Source organism: Periplaneta americana, chromosome 3, assembly GCF_040183065.1.
Source record: "Periplaneta americana isolate PAMFEO1 chromosome 3, P.americana_PAMFEO1_priV1, whole genome shotgun sequence".
In the NCBI taxonomy this organism is placed as follows: Eukaryota; Metazoa; Arthropoda; class Insecta; order Blattodea; family Blattidae; genus Periplaneta; species Periplaneta americana.
This window is the reverse complement of record NC_091119.1, coordinates 44,107,775-44,128,971: the sequence shown is the minus strand read 5'-3', so window position 1 is coordinate 44,128,971 and position 21,197 is coordinate 44,107,775.

The following is a 21,197-nucleotide window of genomic DNA, read 5'->3' as shown; positions in this document are numbered from 1 at the left end:
AGAAGAAGAAGAAGGGCTCAGCTAAGACTGAGCAGGGCGGCATTTCTTCCGCTGGTGAGCTCACCAAGGAAGAGAGATCGGCTCTCTCTACCTTGGAGCAATTAGAGGCGGCGACTCTTCAAGTCGTGACCGAGGAGGCAGCACCCCCCGCCGAACCTGAGGCCCCACAGGAGACGGCTGCTGCCTCTGAGGTAGATGAGGCAGTTCCCCGCCCCCCTTCCCCAGCTCGTACTCACGTGTCGGAGAGTGAGGACGATGGAGATGATGTTGAGACTGCCCTCACTAGGCGACGTGGTGATATCCCACCCGTTATTATTACGCCAGCCTTCACTGGCTCGATGGGCCGACTGAACTTAGAGTTCAAGGCCGAATACGAACCGTTGGGCTTATGCTCGTACAGGGCGCGCGGCGGGACGGCCGTGAAAACTGTTTGCGAAAGGGACTACGCAAATCTTTGCAGGTTCCTGACCGAACGGGGAGTAGCGTACAACTTGCTGCGCCCCAAGAACGACAAGCCTCTGCGATTCGTTCTAAGAGGAATAGATATTCACACAGATGAGGAGGACATCCAGGGCGACCTGGAATTCCAAAGCATAATCGTCCGGCGAGTGACGAGGATGCACTCATCAAGGACAAAGGCCAAACTCCCAATGGTCATTGTCGATGTGGAGAATTCCCCCGAAACCCGGGATAGAATGAGAGCCTTGCGTCAGTGCTGCCTGATGAGGGTAACAGTTGAGGACTACGTCCCCAGCAAGCGCCCGCCTCAGTGCAGCAACTGCCAGTGGTACTACCACACGCAGGCTAGCTGCAAAGCGCAGCCTATGTGTCGAGCTTGTGCACGCCCCCATAAGACTAAAGATTGTCGCAAGCCGCACGATGTCCCCGCTACATGCGCACTCTGTACTGGCGCTCACACCGCCAATTACGGAGGGTGTCCCGTAGCATTACAGGTTAGAGATGCCACGGAAGGAACGAGCAGGGCTGCCCGACGGAGGAGGGCAGAGCTCGAGGAACAGCGGACGCTCCAATACGAGTGGCTCCGGCAGCAGCGGGTGGAGCGGGCTGCGAGGCAGCAGCAGCTGTTCCGAGAACAGCAGCCGCAGCCACAGGCTCGCGCCCCTGTGCAGGGGCCCCGTGCGGAGCGACGCACGGAACTCGGGCCGGTCCGCCAACAGCAGCAGCAAACGCAGCAGCAGCAGGCGGACATCCCTTCGCTTTTGGAGGTGCCCGTAGCCGCGCCTCTGTGGTCCACCGTGGCAGCGACAGCCCCCCAAACTGCTGCCAATAATGTAGGACCCCTTTCTCAGCGCCCTAAGCGCAACAGGGGCAGCAGAAAAGCTACCAAGGCTACCACGGTAGAGTCCATCTCCGCCCCTGTCCCACAGGCCCAGCAGGAAGCTATTGCAAGCACCTCGAAAGGCCCGACCGGTCAAGGCGCGACCTTGGACCAAGTTCAGCACTTTGCCGGGGCGTTGCAGTTAGCAAACCCTAACCTCCCGTTCGCCCCAATATTAGAAGGATTAACCAGAGTGATAGTTCTCCTTATGGAGAATCCTATGTCTGCCCTCCCGGAGATATTTAAGCTCCTAACCTCCCTCGTTTCTCTCAATGGCCAGACGAAGTGACGGAGTTGCTAGGATGTGTATATGGAACGCCAGGGGCCTTAGACATGATAGACATGAGTTCAGGGCTTTCCTAGACGCTAATAATATAGACGTAGCATTTATAACAGAAACGTTCCTGACACCCCAAGTAAATTTAAGATGCGCGGGGTTTAAAGTCTATAGACAAGATAGAGCAGGTAGAAGAGGCGGAGGTGTAGCGGTGTTTGTTCGTTCTACGATCGCGCACTGTGAGTATCTCCTTCCCCAGCTAGCGGCATTAGAGGCAGTGGCTATTAGAGCCTACATAGGCAGACTCCCCTTTCTGCTCATGGCTGCCTACTGTCCTCCGGGCATACTAAATGAACGCGATTTAGATATAGTGACAAGTCTATGCGATAGATTTGTAGTCGCCGGCGACCTCAATGCGAAGCACGCTAGCTGGAACTGTCAACGCCCCAATCGGCAGGGCGATAGGCTTTTTCTTAATTCTACAGGAAACAGATACGTCGTGATGGCCCCTAGGGAACCCACACACGTACCGGATGCTGCAAATCAACTGCCTGACATATTAGACATCGCTCTGGTGAAAGGTCTCACAACTAGAGCGAGACTAACAACCCTGGATGATCTTCCGTCCGACCACCTACCGGTGATAATGGAGATCATGCACCCAGTCGAACTCTCCCCAACCGCTGAGAAATTCAACTACAAGGCGGCAGACTGGGTGTTCTTTCAAGACCAGGTAGCCGCTACGCTTCCACCACTCCCCCCTGAAGTCACTCCGGCAGGGATAGATAGGTCAGTTAGCGACCTGACGGAGTGCATAAAGAAGGCAATGGTTGCTGCAATACCGAAACGGTCTTCACAACCGGGACGGATGCAGCTCCCAGCCTATATTAGAGACCTAAAGATCGCCCGCAATAGAGCAAGAACATTGTGGAAGCGTACTAGGTTAGATCAACATAGAATAGAAATGAACCGCTTGCGCAGGCGGATCAGTGAGGCGGTCCACGAAACGGTCGTGGATGCTTGGAAATCCAAGGTTGAAACGATGGACAGCAGAAACATGTCAGATGTCTGGCGTGTATCTCGAGCTCTGTCCAATCCGTCTCAATCTATTCACCCCCCGGTCGAGGTGGGTTCCTCCAAGTGGTGACCGGGGGGTGCAATGGTGGCTCTCGTGGTCTTCTTTTCGGCCATTTTTCGTCGCATCACCAACCACTCCTCTTCGTTCTCTCTTCTTTTTCATCACTATTTCTCTCCGCCGGCCGCCATTGCATGCGGAACGCCCACCACATCATCACAGCCATTTTCACCTCTCCATCCCCGCTGTTTTTGTTCTTGCCACGTCCGCCACCATGACGGGATTTGTTAACAATGCCTGATGAGGCTTTATTCTTCTTCCCCTTCTAATTCTTATATCTATTATTAGGTTAAGTTTCTTAGGTTTATAACTCCCGTCTCACCAGCGGGGATCTTTCCTATCTCCGTGGTCCTGTCCCACGGTTTCGAGCGCGACTTCCAACTTGTGTGGCCCGACAGGGCGCCCAGCAACGAAGCAATAGTGGACCCTTCATACTGCCCCTATATGCAAGTCTAGGTGCGGAGCCCGGACCAGTAGTCATGTACACTCACGTGGAGCCCCAATGGGGGCCCGGAGCGACTTAAACGTCCCGGTGACCGATTCTGCTCGCCGGGGCGGATATATCGCTCCGACGTGTTACCGCTGACGTATGGGTGTCGCAGTGTAATCAACCACAAGTCCCCTGAAGCTGCGTGCGGTCTCGGATTGCTCCGGCTTTGGGAGGGTCGGTCGGAGTTAGCCGCAGTAGTCTGGCACTTGTATTCAGTGTAGAGTGGGGAGCCACGGGCGGTTATTCCCGTGGTAGGGGCATAAAACTGCGACACGCCTCTGGTGTAAGACTTGCCATTAGGTGTGTAATGACCAGTTTGAAGGGTAACTTGCGTGAAGTGGGTTGCTTGGGATCGGGCTGTGGGGGGGTCCCCACGGCCGGCACAGACCGAGAAGACTTTTTTGGTGTCTTTTTCTTCCGCCCCCCCGGTGGCAGGCTGACGCCGACGGTTCCGTAGGGGGGGCCAGTTTCAAAATGGCTTCTACGCGCTCTTCTTCTCCTTCTTCAGAAAAAGGTAATAAGAAACATAAGACAGGAGAAAGTACGACTGGTGGTCATATGACGAAAATTGCTATGGAATTGGACCCTGAGAAAGTTACTGTAAAAGTGCCGCCTCCAAAGTTTATCAGTATGACATTGGACGGAACGGAAAAAACTATGAAAGACATTAGTCCATTCTACGTGAGACGTGCGCTCGATGGACTCGTTGGAAAGGTCAGAAATGCAACTCGACTCCGCAACGGTAGTCTCCTCGTTGAGACTGCATCTGCTAAACAGAGTGAGACGCTGTTGAAAGCAAAGTTGCTGGGGTCATACCCCATCAGAGTTGAACGACACTCCTCGCTTAACACCACGCGAGGAGTTGTGCATACAGATTCTCTAGATGGTCTATCAGATGAAGAGATCCAATTAGAGCTGGCGGAACAGTCCGTGTCCAAGGCTTACCGTTTAATACGGAAGCGGGACGGACGGACTGAACCCCTGAGCACAGTCTTTCTGACCTTTGAAACGTCTCTCTTGCCAGAATATATATTTGTTGGGTATGAGCGTGTCCCTGTGCGTGCGTATGTGCCGAACCCAATGCGGTGCTTTAGGTGCCAACGGTTCGGACATACGCAAAAACGTTGCACAAACAATATCATCTGTGCAAAGTGCGGCGGTGCAGACCATGGGGATTCCCCATGTACTGGCGCCGAGCACTGTGTGAATTGTTCTGGGGACCATGCTTCAAATTCTAAAAACTGCCCAAAGTATATGCTGGAAAAGACGATTCAAGAGCTTCGAGTCCGGGAAAATATTAGCTTCTTTGAGGCACGTAAGCGTATTTTAGATAAAGAAAAGAAGGCAACTGAAAAGTCCTATGCGTCTGTACTGCAGAGAGCAACAGAGGGAATCGATGCCACCACACAAACGCCACATCTTACGAACATACCTGGGAAGCGAATTGAGATCGCAACCCAGACATATGTAGACGCCGCTACTCAGACTGCTGAGTCAGACGACACTTGTGGACTTGACATCAGGCCTTACGTCCCTAAGAAAATTATTGCTATGACAGCAGAGAAGGATTGTAGGCCTAGTAGAACACCAGAACGTCGCACTCCTAGTTCGGGTGGCAGGTCGAGATCTCGTTCTCGATCACGTCCTCGATCAAGATCGCGATCAGGAGTGCGACGAACTGCAAGTGAGTCGCCGGAGTCGAAGACAAAGCAGTCGCAGGCAAAAGCATCTTCCCATAGAAAGGAAAAGAAGAGAAGATCCCCTGTTAAGCCACCAACATGATATAGCTCCTCTTGATGACTGATATTGTACAGTGGAATGTGAACGGTGTACGCAGCAGATATACAGAACTACAGCAATTGATCTATCATGAAAACCCTGCTATTTTATGTCTCCAGGAGACACACCTTCTGCCCGAAAACTCCCTCAGTATCTCGGGATACTACGTTCACCGGTACGATCACCTTGCCGGTATTCGTGCCAACGGAGGTTGTGCTCTCCTATTCCGCCAAAGTATCTTTTCCTCTGTTATCAACATCAACAGCCCACATCAATGCATAGCCGCTCGAGTCACTCTACCTTCCATCCAGTTCTCAATAGTCTCTGTATATATACCCCCAGACACACCTTTCACAGTGCATGACATTGAAGACATTTTCTCGCAGGTACCTGCTCCATATTTGGTAGTGGGGGATTTTAATGCATCCCACCACTCATGGGGCTCAAATTCCGATGATGACAGAGGAAATAAAATAGCAGAGGTATGTACCCGTCTAAATCTTGTTACCCTGAATTCAGGGGAAGCAACACATCTCTCCTTAGCTTATGGTACATACTCCATGATAGATATCTCCATTTGTAGCCCAGTTCTGTCCACGCATTTCGAATGGTCTGTGATTCACGACCTACATGGTAGTGACCACTACCCCATCCGAATGCGTATGTCCGCTTTACGTCCTGCGGAATCTCGATCTCCAAACTGGGTTATTAAAAAGGCGGACTGGGTCGGATTTTCGGAGTCCATATCATTCGATGATAACGGACATGAAAATGTGGACTCCGTAGTAGACCATTTCTCAAATGTGGTTATAAAGTCAGCGGAACTATCTATCCCCCGGTCGTCCTGCAGGCCAAAACGCTTCTCTGTCCCCTGGTGGACGGATGCCTGCAGAGATGCAATCCGTGACCGCAAACGTGCTTTACGCCAATTTGAGCGCCATCCGACCCAAGAATATTTTGTCCAGTTTAAACGTCTTCGAGCCAAAGCTCGTCGCATTGTGTGCGATGCTAAGAAGACGTCCTGGACAAATTACGTCAGTTCATTGAAACACAACGTCCCAGCTAACACCATATGGGACAAAGTCCGTCGAATAATGGGGAAACGTAGTTCTGTAATTCCGGGCCTTCTAAACAATGGAGTAACGACCACCAGTCCAATAGACATTGCTGAAATATTTGCTACCACATTTTCACAAATAAGCAGCTCAAATAATTACGACCCGGAATTTCTGAAAATCAAAGATACTGCAGAAAAACGAAACCTAAATTTTCAATCTGACAACACTGAAGACTACAATGCACCGTTCACATCCGAGGAGCTGGAGGCGGCACTAGACACATCCCCTGACACCTCCCCTGGCCCTGATAACATCCATAACCGCATGCTTCGTCATCTTCCACCAGCTGGAAAATCCTTTCTTCTGTCTATGTACAATAGAATCTGGACTGAGGGTGTATTTCCATCTGCTTGGCGTTCTGCCATTGTAATTCCAGTCCAGAAACCGGGAAAGGACCCTTCTTTACCTGGCAATTACAGGCCAATCTGTCTCACCAGCTGTGTGTGCAAGGTTATGGAAAAGATGATAAGCAAACGCCTGATGTGGGTACTCGAATCGGGAAACCGATTATCTAACATCCAATGTGGTTTTCGCAAGCGCAGATCCGCCGCAGACCATCTTGTTCGGCTGGAGACCGCCATTAGAGATGCTTTCCTCAAGAAGGAACATCTTGTGGCGGTCTTTTTTGATCTAGAAAAGGCTTACGATACCACGTGGCGTTTCGGAATTCTGCAATCCCTGTATGACTGGGGACTTCGTGGCAGTCTGCCAACGTTTATTGAGAAGTTCATGGCAGAGCGGTATTTCCGAGTTCGAGTAGGCACCACACTTTCTAACGAACATCTCCAAGAAAATGGCGTTCCGCAGGGCTCTGTATTAAGTGTTCTTCTTTTCTGCATTGCGATCAATGGCATTGCCGACTGTGTAGGTAACCGAGTATCTTCTCTCTTGTACGTTGATGACTTCAGTCTATATTACAGTTCCCGATACCTCCCATCTATCGGTCGACAGTTGCAACTGGTCATCAATGTGCTATCGGAGTGGTCTCTTCGCAATGGCTTTAAATTCTCCACTCAAAAGACGCAGTGTGTCCACTTCTACAACCAACGTGGACTCCATCCACATCCTGAACTGCGTCTTAATGGAGTGGAATTGCAATATACAGACACTGCGAGGTTTTTGGGCCTTATCTTTGATTATAAATTAACGTGGGAGGCGCATATCCGTGATTTGAGAAGGCGTTGTGAAAAATCTTTAAATATTTTACGCCTTTTGTCAGGGGTTCGCTGGGGTGCAGACCGCATAGTGCTTTTACGTCTATATCGTTCTCTTATCCGTTCAAAGCTAGATTATGGCTGTTTTATCTATGGCTCAGCAAATAAATCTAAGCTACGTTTCTTAGACACTATCCATCATCATGGGATACGACTCGCTACAGGTGCCTTCCGAACGAGTCGGATAGCGAGCCTGTATTGTGAAGCGGGGGAACCATCACTGTATCGGCGACGTAATGTCCTGTTGTGCTCATATGCGGTTAAACTCCGCTCGCAGCCTGAGCACAATTCTTTCGACTCTTTCCATCATTCGTCTCTTTACGGCCGATACAGTGAAAATCCACGGAGACCTCGTCCAGCAGGTGTGCGATTCCGTGAACTGCTCTCTGAGCTCGACGTCGATCTACCATCCGTTCGCACACTAGAATACACCACCACTCCACCGTGGATTATGCGACGCCCCATGTTTGATGTAAGCCTGAGCCAAAGTTTTAAGAATTTTACACCAGCTTTTGTTTATAGACTTCGTTTTAGTGAACTTTTATCGCGATATCCAAATTATTCTTTAGTTTATACTGACGGATCCCGAGTAAATGATTGTGTTGGTTGCTCCTTCGTTGCAAATGGACAGATATTTAAATATAAACTGAGCGAATATACCAGTGTTTTTACTGCAGAATTATATGCTTTTACAGAGTTTTATTGTTTTTAATTCGAGAACCTCGGGGCAGGTACCTAATCTGCTCCGACTCTTTAAGTGCCATTCAGTCTTTGCAGTGTCTCTATTCAGAGGATCCCCTTGTGTTAAGAACTCAGCAGCTGTTCCACACACTCTTAAGCTCTGATTGCGAGATTGGAGTAGTGTGGATTCCTGGCCATGTCGGAATTCGTGGGAATGAGGCCGCAGATGCTGCAGCCAAAGATGGTGCCACGAATGGCACTCTGGTATATTGGCGCGAGAGGTGGCAAGACTTACAAAATTATTTGAAATGTAGAATATGGTGGCAATGGGAAGGAGAATGGTCTGCACAAGAGGAAAACAAATTACGAAGAATAAAGAATACTGTTCGAGTTTGGGATTCGTCCACAAGAGCGTCACGACACGAAGAAGTTTTACTCACCCGGTTGAGGATTGGCCACTGTTATCTGACACATGGCCATCTGCTACGTGGCGAGCTTCAGCCGGAGTGTGATCTATGCCATGTTCCACTTACAGTGGAACATTTTTTATTACATTGTAGAAAATATGACCGTGTCCGTCGGCAATATGGAATTCGGCCGACTCTTCGTGACGCTCTTGGAAATGATTTTAATTGTACAAATGCAGTCCTGAGATTTTTATCGAGTACTGGACTTGACAGGGTGATTTAGTTTTTGACCCGTTTTAATTATCCTCCGGACCCTTTACATCCGGAGGTTACACTTGTTATTTAGTATATAAGTTTTTTAACAAACTTGACATTCGGACCTTTTACATCCGAGTATTTTAGAAATACGCCAGATAATTTATTTATGGTAGCATTTGTATTGTTATTTTATCTCTTTTTAAATATTAGTTAAGGTCAGATTTTTATAATGTTTTATGCATCACCCTGTTGAAACTGCATTTGTGTACCTCGTTTTAATCGTGACAACGTTTTTTAGTTCTTTAAGCATTCTGATTATTGTATAGTTTCTGTTTAAAGAATTTTAGACAAGGGCGCAAATAGCCATAGATGCTGACGCGCCCTTTTTAAACCCCACTAACTAACTCTATTCACCCATTAGTAGTCGGTCCAGATGTCACGGCCTTTACTCCTGAGGAGAAGGCTACCGCACTGGCAGACGTTCTAGAGACCACTTTTCAACCCGTGGAACAAAATTTAAACTTGCCCCATATCAGAGCTGTTGAGGAATCGGTTCGAGACCTCCTTAGCAGGGAGCCGGAAAATGGGATACGACCTACGAACACCCACGAGGTCGCCCATTTCATTCGTCGCCTCGGCCCTCATAAGGCCGCAGGAGCCGACGGTATCCAAGGAATTATATTGCAGCATCTCCCAAGGTCAGCTATGAAGCGCATAGCAGAGATAATTAATAACATCTTGGCTTCCGGTCACTATCCCATTCCCTGGAAAGAAGCTCACGTAGTTCTCTTTCCAAAGCCCGGAAAGGATAAGACGAATCCAAGCAACTATAGGCCTATTAGTCTCCTCAGTTGTCTCAGCAAACTGGCGGAGCGGGTCATACATAGACGCCTCACTGAAGTAGTATTGCCCCAAATCAGGAACGAGCAATTCGGTTTTCACCCTGGCCGTTCCACTACACTCCAGGCACTCCGCATGACGGAGGACATTACCTGGGCTATGAGCACGAAGCGTGTAGTAGCTGCAGCTTACCTGGACATCGAGCGAGCATTCGACAAGGTTTGGCATGAGGGACTCCTCGTTAAGTTACTGGGCATGGGAGTCCCAGATGGAATGATACGCCTCATTTCTAACTACCTCCGAGGCCGTACATTCAAAACCCGTGTAGGCACTAGTATCTCCACCCCCCGTGAAATTCACGCAGGAGTCCCACAGGGTTCCATTATCGGGCCCATACTTTTCAATATATTCATTAATGACCTCCCGTTTCGCTATATCCACGGCAGAAGTAGTCATCTGTATATCTATGCAGACGACACTGCCCTCTTGGCGATGGGCAAAACCTATAGATTAGCGTCCCGTAGATTACAGTCGATCTTAGATCACCTCCAGCCGTGGTTCCACGACTGGAGAATCAAGGTCAATGTAGAGAAATGTCAGGCCATACTCTTTTCACTAAGAGCGAGGCTCGAAGACATACCACCACCACCCACACTTTTCGGACGAGAAATGCCGTGGATGAACCAAATTAAATATTTAGGGATCATCATGGACTCTCATCTCAACTTCCGAGATCACATCCAATCCCTTCTTCGTAAGGCCAACGGGCTGATAGTTAGACACTATCCCATTCTGGCGGCCTTAACTCCTGACAACCTGAGGGTAGGACTTACCATGTATAAGGCCCTCATTCGCTCTGTCATTACCTATGCCGCACCCGCATGGGGGTTTGCGGCAGTGTCCCATCTCCGTAAACTCCAAGTTGTCCAAAACCAGGTGATTCGACTCATTACCCATCTCCCCCGAGTCGCCTCGAGAAGAAAGTTCCATGATGAACTAGAGTTGCCAACCATAGACGAGTTCATTGCTCGACTGGCTAGGAACCTGTATGCGGAAGCTCGTGCTAACCCCAACCCGCTCATATCTGGCCTCGGCCAGTATGATCCTAGGTTACGGCGTAGACACCAGACAGGTCCATTAGCTATACTATTGAGACAGGAGGACAGGGAGGCTGGCGTTACTCCCAGGTTTTTGTAGCCACGGCTCGACTCCATGAGACTCCTTGGATAGTGCAACCGCTGTAAAATGACCTTTTCTTAACTGGGCCAAACAAAATCCCTCCATAACATTATCTACTTTTGTTGATCGATGGAAATCTAATAGAGCCAATTGGCTAGTATATATCCATCGATTCATAGAGTCATTCAACCTAAGAGCCAACTGGCTAGTCTCTGATATTGAGACAACTCATCCTGCCTAAGGTTTTTCCGTGGTTTTCCTAAGGCGCTAAGACAAATGTCGGGATGAGCCCTAAAAGAAATGGGCCACGGACCTGCACTCATATCCCCATGAATCTCCTTAATTAACAATTACATCTCTCCCCCCTCTTCGCAATTGAGCCATCATATAGCCAAATGGCTGGTCTCGAAATTGAGACAAATCAACAAGGCTCATGACCTCCTACATAATAGCCAAATTGGCTAGTCTCTTATATGAGACAACTCATCCTGCCTAAGGTATTCCGTGGTTTTCCTCAGGCGTAAGACAAATGTCGGGATGAGCCCTATAAGAAATGGGCCACGGACCTATATGCCCTTCCCCATATATATTCCACCTTTATTATAAATTATGTATGCCCTAGTTCAGATAATATTAATAGTCTATTAAACATATGAGGTCACTCAATAAGTCGCAAATTGAAAGGACAGGGATATCTCAAATTGCAGCTTAGATTTCACGGCGCTTCTTCCGACGGCCTTCACCTGCTTTGTCATCGAACAACAGATGACGGCGTCTTGCCATCCTGACGGCAAACACCAGCCAACTCCTCCTCGCCCCGTTCCGTGATCAATTGATCAATCTCAGCCCCCCTCGCGTATGTGGTACCTAAGAGGTTACGTCCAATTTCGGCTTCCCCTTCAAAATTTTCTAGAGCTCCTTCAGGGGAGCAGCGTAACCCGGAGTGAGACTAGTGGCCAACAGGCTTGGAGCTCACATATTTAGTTTTGTACAGCCCCCAACCCCTTGCAAGGACGCGTTTTGCGTACCTTTTAAATTTTCCTCCCAATTCTCCTTCGATTTTTCGAGTCAGGTCATCAGTTGCTACAGGTATCCCGAGCAGAAGACTTCGACCGAGGATACCTAACCACTGAAGATGTCTGCCGTAGAAGTAGACGAAACGTCTGGTAACGTCAGCACCAGTAGACCACGGCATCTTAGCCCGGAAGCTCTGTTTATCCGATTTGTTTGAAATTGATCATGGATACTAAGTATGTTATTAGTAATGGACATACCAAGTTTCAACTTTCTAAGTACAATAGTTCTGTAAATATTAATAATTTTATAAAACTTTATATCGTTTGATAAAAATGCTCCATGCACCATATTGTAAGAAATTTTCAATATTTCTTTTTATTTATATGTTCAGAGAAGTTATATAAATAATGATAAGTATTAGTTTATTATGGGAATAATATAGTAATACAGTTATTTTGGTTTTAATTTCATACTTTTAAGGGCACAAAATCAAAAACTAACATCGGAATATCAAAATAAAGATAATAAAAATGGAAAAAACCAAATTTTCATTTTTTCTTCAGTTTTGTTCGAAAATTTCACCTCTGCCTCCCCTTAAGATATCGTGATCTATCTACGACTTCAGATCATGATAGTTCTAATGAATCAGAAGGCTGGATCAAGTCTTCGAGGCAGTGTTGTCAGTCTGGTGATTTTGTCACCAGATCTGGTGTTTTTGGGAAGCTATTTGGCGCCAAAACATATCTTTTAGCGACATGTCGAAATTCTGGTGTTTTAAAAGAAAGTTTAGTCATAAATCTGTGGTTTTGGACCACAAAATTAATATTTGGTTTATTATGGTTTTTCACTTTATTATTAGCCTTAAGTCTTAATTGGTTGGGAAAAGGTTGGCATCACTTAGCTTTTCAAAATAATGTGTAACGTCTCCAAGTGATTGAATCACTCCATCAGCTCACAGAATAAGGGACATGAGTATGAGGAAACAGGAAGTAGGAACAAACAGGTACAGAAGTCAATGCATCTTTGTTCTGTTTCATTAGTCGTTCACTTTGTTTATTAGTTGCCGTAAATTTTTCCTATGCAAAGCCCTTTTTATATTTTTACGGTACTTTAGAAGAGAAGTGCAGTGTGGAGTTGTGTTACTGTTAGCACAAATCCCTTTTTTGAACTTGCTACAAGTGCCTTATCATTTCTAACTCTTCCATGCTCAAATGTCGATCTTTAAGGCATGTTTAGTTTAATGACTTTGACCAAATTTAAGTTGTGAAATAAAATGAAAAGTGAAACACTTCATGCTACCATACTAGAACCTCTATTATCCGTGGTAATGAAGGGGGCGGACTGAACGGTTAATCGAAAAAATCGGATAAACCGGACCATAAAAGATTTTCGTAAATTTAGTGAGTAATGCTTACACTTTCATAGTTTCCTCTACGGTCTTGTATTGAATACGCTAGGTAGTGGATCAGAAAATTCACTTATAAAATATGGTTGTTAACAACAGGATTTTAGGGGACAAGAAAATTTCTTGTAATGGCTATCTGTGGAAAGATGGGAATAGTGGAGATCTCATATTGTAGATTTACATACTTTATATATTTTGATTTTTATTAAATTGCACACAGTTGTGACTCCAATCTCGTAATCTGAGATGAGCCACAGTTTCTCGTTTCCCGAAACCACTCAATTATTTCCACTTTTTATAGCCTACTTTACACACGATTTCTTTTGATACTCGTGGAAGACATTTTAAATAGAAGTTATACAGTACGACAACTCGAACAGTAGACCACACTGTGTAAGGGTAAAGTCTTGTAATAGCCCTCTCTAGAAAATTAACTTGCTAATATAATGAACTGTAGCATACTCCATATATTTCTGTAGGAAAAAAAGCGAGAGAGAGACAGTCGGATAATCCACCAATCGGTTAATAGAGTAACGGATAATCGGGGTTCTACTGTATGTATATTAAATTCGGCTCGAAAAGAGTCAACAAATGCTGCCATAGCTACATTTTACCAATAGATGTAGTTAAACAAATTGGTGCCCTTGAGTCATATACACCCGGCAGCGACAACTTCTCGAGAAGAGGATGTCGGTTTTGAAGAGGGAAATGTTCTAAACCTTAAAATAGGTTTATAATTTCTGAATAATGGGACGTTTCTTTTATTTGTATTTTAATACAAATGCTCCAATATGAGTGAAACTAATAAATTATCTTATGCTATCCTAGCATTATAAACAGATTGTTACTACATCCAATATCATTCGTAATCGGCTTATTACGGCACGCGTGCCAATAATGACAATGATGTATTCGCTATGACGTAATACCGGAACGCTTGGGTCGGGATGCATGCAACTCGTCTATCTTGCTTACCGTTTCTACGCGCCACGTAACAAGAAATTAAATGCAGGACAGAAGATGAGGTATCATTTATGTCCAATCTCTAACAATTTTGTATCACTTTTGTAATATCATATAAAACAGTTCTGTGGTTCAGAGAAACTATATTAACAAAACAAAGGAACATTTATAACATAAAATTTGATACCTAACCTATAACTAGAGTTTATAATACCAGGAAGGTCATTCATTCCTCTTTATTTCATGCCGATACCAGACGCAACTAATCGATACGAACATATGAAGACTTTGTCAGCTATGGATGATTTATAAATTATTTCATACAATTTATAGTGGATAATCTTATTATGACACTCGTGCCATAATCAACAACATTATCCACTTGTTGCATAAATAACTATTATTAGACAGTGGATGCGGGATGACTTAAGGAAAAGTGAAGTTGTTTCGTATCGGAGTATATGGCACGTGCCGCGTCGTTCGTCTTTTGTGTACCTGGCGAGTACAGCAGCGTACATAACGGAGGAACCCCGGTCCACATTGCAACGCAATGTTTGCAGTTGTGTTATCCTGCTCAAGTATTTAGTACGAGTTGAATAGTGTAGTGCTGATCCATTCATAATGTTGAAGTCAAAACGTTAAATTCGCTCAGAGATACGAAATGCAATTAAGAAGAATGGGAGTGACATTTTATGTATTAACGAAGACAATATCGTGTGTAATGTATGTAAAATTGAAATAAAAACCAGAACAACTCAGGCTATAGAGAAACATTGCAACAGTACATCGCACAGGAAATGCGTTGAAATGAAATCTGAGGAACCATCTACATCATCATCATCATCATCATCATCATCATCATCATCATCATCATCATCATCATCATCATTCATCATCATCATTTAGTTGTGCGGGTTTAACGACACGTGCTACATGATGCTCAGTACAAATATTTCTCTAAAGAAATTGAGTGATCCCCATTTTAGAGGTTTTCTTTAGAAATTCTCTCAATACGAAAACTGTTTAAGCGATAGGCGAAGACGATTCAGCTTCGACAACTTACGAGAATATATCGTCGTTTACTGCAACGCTGGTAATTGCATCAATGATGACGAGGACTGAACCTTGCAAGGTATGTACTACAGTACGTTATTTTTCTTTTCCTTCTGACTGTACGGAGATACAGTAGCATGTTGACGTCGTCTGTTTACGTTTAAAACCTGTTCAGCTAATGGTCTGAATGAAAAAAAATGTAACATATAGTAAATGTTGACTTACATTCAACGATAAGTTATCCCGCATCCCCTATCTAACTATTATATTTAGATGATTTTCTAGTGATTTTTGTACCATTACTTGGTGACATTTGACTTGAATTTGCAACTCTGCTTCGTGGTCTGTGTTTGTTGCTGAGCTGCTTAGAAAGCGAACATGAAACGCAAGCAGTGTCTGGTGAGATTAGAGCCAGTTTATTAATGGACGGGTCACTTTGTGGTGGGTTTGTGCTTGTATTAAGAGACGATGTTCCTCTCATGATAGCAATAAACTAGACCATAAAGCGGTGTTGGTGGCCATGGTGACGGTCAACTAGCGGGCCTTCATTAATGTTCTTAACGAGTTCTGACGTTGATTGGCCGTCAGGTAATCAAGACGGGTCTCTCCAACACAAGAAGCGTTCAAATGTCGATATTTTCAGTGTCTTCCTATTCTTACGACATGGTCAGGTAGTGACACAAATGAAAATTGGTGAGTGATAACCTACGCCTTTTCTAAAATGTGTGTATTTATACCTATTTGAAAATGTATCCTTATAGTGTATAATATATGGTTACACTTGTGTATTCTAGTCGAAAATCATCAAACTGCAACTCACTACTCATAGCCTAAGTAATTTTAACTATTATGTGGAGATAACGGCACATTTCCGTTTTTGACACGAAATATACATCTTTTTTCGAAATGCAATTAGTGGAAAAATATAACATTCTTTTAGCGTAACATGAAGTTCAAGAAGTTTCCGCTAGATGTTGATCATGCCAAAGCGTTAGCGTGCTGCTATCTATCGAGCGTTGCGTAAACTAAATCTACTTACAAGTGAATACGCGACGAGCGTGAACCATAGCCTAAGCAACTACCGTTATCTGAATTTTCGTAATCGTAGGGAATATCTTTGTGTCCAAAAATACAATAAAATTGTTTTATATAATACATTAATACAGGGACATCATTTTATTTTTACTTGCATTTTTATTGTACCTGCATTTCTCAATGTACTTCACTCTCACCCCTTCACTAATGCCCTTGCACCCGTCAGACACACAAACTTACGGCCGCTGTTGCATTCGAAGTCTTCAAGCAGTGAAGTAAACACTGCAGTGTGTAGTGTGTTTCATAAATATGTTTGCGTTTTCTATAGAAGAAGGAACCTATATTAATAATATCGTACTAAAAAATTACATTCAAGAAATGATAAATCCAATTTCAGAAAATATGCTTCAAAATGTTTTTAATAATATGCGTACTGAATTGAAGCCTGCATTGTAATGAATGGCAACCATTTTCAGCAACTTGTTTAAAAATTCAGATTAGCTTTTTTTGAATTGAGGTGGCTAGAAGCAAAGGAATGCTAGTGTCATTTGTAATAACATTAGTTAAGCGCATCCATTGTAAGCAAAAGTATCTAAAATTTTAGTAGGAAAGGGATATTTTAATCGCATCACACATTAAAATTTAAATAAAAAATTTCACCGATTTTACGAAAGCTTAAATATTTAAACCCCATTTTCTCAAAAGTAACTTAAGTGCACTTACAGCCCTTTACTTATGACCCCCCCTCAATTTAAATGCACTCTCTATATTGTATGATAACATAAATAATTAATATGCTAAATAAAGTAGACATTACATTACGAACATAGCCGCTTGAAAAGTTGAGTTTTTGAAAAAAAAATGTTACTACTCTACTGTATTTTGATAAATTCCGTAAAAGTGAAAATCAAACTGAAAGTCGTAATATCGTATTTCCCTACAACATAAATGGATACACTACTTTTCTCTCCTCCTATACCTAGTAAAATGATTTGTTTACATATTGCACTAGTAACACCAAACTCCTGTAATGGAAGGGGGAAACAGTGTTTCCGAGTATAGCCAGGTTAATGTTAAAAATGTTGGTAAAAATAAAGTGATGTCCCTGTACATTCTTTATTTCTCATCCTTGACAACTTAACAATGATTTTATCCCTAGCAGAGACTTACAGTTATTTATGATACAAGTTTGTAAAGATTTTCTTTTTGGCACGAGTGTAATAAGGCACTGCACTGAGGGAAGAATCTCCCTTATTCTTTTATTTTGAATATACCAAACACATCCATAATTGGATACTGTGTTTTCTCATTATATATTTTACGAAATTCATAAGAATTCAGTTCATTTGTTATGTTGCGAATGATATAAGTGTTTATCATTTATTTCATTGAACTATATTTCGAAATAACAGGCAAATTAATTAAATCATGTGATATGTACCCAAATGAGATGAATTTTGGTTTGCACACATAAAAGCATTATTTACCATTTGTATAATTTCAAAAGTAACAAATTTGACTTCATTTATTCATGTGTGTACATAATATACAATATAGTTCATACATTTTATCTTTCCACTCTCTCGCAGAGGTACAGCGGAAGGAACAGTGCACAGCGCAGCTGCCCACATGCGACTTTGGAAAGATAAATTGTGTGCGCTGTATAATTAGTTTTGCACGAATACTCATACTTTTCTTCTTATGAAACTCGGAATTTAAATGCGATAGAAATATTACAATATATTCGAATATGCTTGAGTAGTCTGCTCATGCGGAATAGATGTTTTGTGACAAGCGATACTAATTCTTCAGTAATGAGACACATTTCCCTAATTGCCAATGTCTGAGGACTTTCTGAGCTTCGAAAATTCGTAACAATTAGTAGGAATAATTCTGCATATAATGAAGTTCTCCGAAATATAGGAGGCTGGAGACACACTGGTTAGCTTACTTCTTTTACCTGTTTAGCTTCTGAGGTTAAGGAATAAAATAAAAAGAAAATCTTGTTGAGGTGATTAAAAATAAATCGACATTTTGATTATTTTATTTGAAAAATACTCTTCAATTCTTCATTAAAAATATTTAATAATATTTATATATTTTTTTTACATATTTAATACTTATTTACTTACTTAGATACTTATTTACATAATTATGTACATATTTATTTATTTATTCATTTATTTATTCACTCATTCATCCATTCATCCATGCATTTATTTACTAATTTATTTATGCATAGATTTATTTATTTATTTGTACTTTATCAATCCTATCTCTATGTCTGTCTGTCCGCCATTCATATACTTCATATAGGATGTTCCATAATTCATTATACAAACACCTACGGGTTGTAGAGGAGACTAAGTAGATAAAGTTTTGATTAGAAACCCATGTCCGGAAATGTATCGTTTCGATGCAAAATAAGTTTGAAGATGGAATCGATTTCACATCTCCCACATCACTAGAGACAATGAGCTCTTGCCAGTGTGCACTACAAGAGTGTTTCCACGTATCGCCTAACGAGTCCTAACCTTCCTGCAAGAGATACTGGTAGAGTTATGTGAAGATTTGGCACTGGCACGACGTCAGCAAATGTGGTTCCAACATAATGGCGCACCCGCACACTTTCCATTTGTCATCCGCGAACATCTCCATCAAACATTCGAGGAAAGGTGGATAGGTCGAAGTGGCCCAACTCCTTGACCACCACGGTCGCCAGACTTAACTCCTCTCGACTTTTTTCTTTGGGGCCACATGAAGAACCTTGTTTATGAGACTCCTGTAGAGTTGGAGGAAGATCTTCATTGTCTCTAGTAAAGTGGGAGATGTGAAATCGATTCGATCTTCAAACTTATTTTGCATCGAAACGATACATTTTCGGACATGGGTTCCTAATCAAAACTTTATCTATTTAGTCCCCTCTACAACTCCTAAAAGTTTGTAATAGGAATTATGAAACACCCTGTATATACTGTATATATGCCTGTCTGTCTGTATGTCTGTTTGTTTACTGTATTTATTTAACCTGGTAGAGATAAGGTCATCCGATGTTCTCTTCTCCTCTTAATTTTTGTAATATATGAATAATTGATTCGTAGGTACTAAATACGAACAAATTTCGTGCAATAATTTAAGAAAAATATACGTAGTTCGACGAGCAGACCAGCGAATAGGGATTACAAAGAATGGACACTCAGCGAATTTTCCTATGCTTTGTTCCTCTGTGCGCCGGCATTTAGTTCCACTTTCAAGCGCTAGAGGTTAGTGTAATCGAGCACACGCTAAGATAATAACCGAGAATAGAGTTGAGACACAGGATCCAAACATCGCCTACCTTATTGCATAATCCACTAACACTTTGCTTCAAATAAATTCAAGTTGACAGCTTTCCTTTATTTCTCAGTGACAAACTAGTTGTAATAATAATTTTTTATATTTTATATAGGTAAAATAAATTATATTATAAAATAATATAATGCATTATAAAATTATGTATCAAATTCGTTTAATATTCGTTTACAATATAATATAGGTACAGCATATGGTTTTACTTCTCATAGGAGTTTTGCTTTTCCATTTTCAGCGCTATCAAATCATTACATATTATTTTAATTGTTGTTGAGTTCAACGTCTCAACTGTCATGATAAAGGAACTCTAGAGTCTAGACATTACAGTTAATGACGGATTTATTTTTTATCGGTCCAATTTATTTTATTTGAGTATATAATGTACCTAGATGTATTAATTATTATATTTCCTCTTGTTTTGATTTTCCGATAAGTTAACTATAATGTAATAAATTTCAATTGGACCGTCTATGCTTATCTTGTACAGGAACACCATTTTATTTTTACTAATATTTTTAATATTAACCTGGCTATACCTTTGGTTCAACGATTAAGAACCGGAAACAACGTTTGCTACCCCCTTCCCCGACTGGAGTTCGATGATACTGGCGTAATATAAATACAATCACTTTACTAGGTATAGGAGGGAAGAAAAGTACTTCATCCATTTACTTAAACTAGGAAATATCGCGATTTTAAGTTTGATGATTTTCATTAGGTTTTTGTTTAATCAAAATACAGTACAGTATTAACAATGAGTGTTATTACTCACGAACTGACTTTCCATGCGGACGTATTCATTATGCAGTGTATATTATACGGTCTACAGCACATCAGCCTACACTATAGATAATAAAGTTAAATTGAAAAATAATCATAATATGGATATTTAAACACATTTTTGAAAATAGTGGCAGTTCATTTCGATACAGGCTTCAGTTCTAATGTGCATATTATCGCACTATAGACTATTGTACGTAATTCCAATTACCAGGTTCGTACTTCGTATCAGTAACTCATGTTGAAATAATTCTGCACCTACTCTATAAAAGAGTGCCTTACGTACTGTAAATTCAATCTTCACTTCTGCCCGATCCGAAAAAATAAAATTACTCAGACATGCTATCTACTGTCCGTCGAAGTGATTACTTCGCAGCGTCGTAGAAAGGGAGGAAATCACGTGACAGTTAATTACTTAACGAGGCCCTTTTATTTAAGTTATTTTAAACAATTGTATGGGTATAATATTCCGTAGACGTCCAATTCCTAACAGAAATTAATGTTCTCAGAAAAGAGCTAAGACAGCCCAGCCACTAGCATTTACAGAGAGGCGAATAGAAGCAGGTGGGGGAAACCGGGATGCGACGTAGGCAAATGGAAAATGATGCAATATTGAAAGCTCTTTCGTAACTGGAAAACGTGAACATATTTTTGGAACGCACTGTTTACTATGACCGCAAGGCTACTTTGACTGTATATACGGTTTTGGATCTGTATGGAGGACGGTTGAACTTCATTAGTAGAAGGGGTGGGAGTGAAGTACATTAAAAAACTCAGGTACAATAAAATTGAAGTAAAAATAAAATGATGTCCCTGTATATTTGTAATACAAGATAAGCACAGACGGTCCAATTGAAATTTGTTACATTATTATAT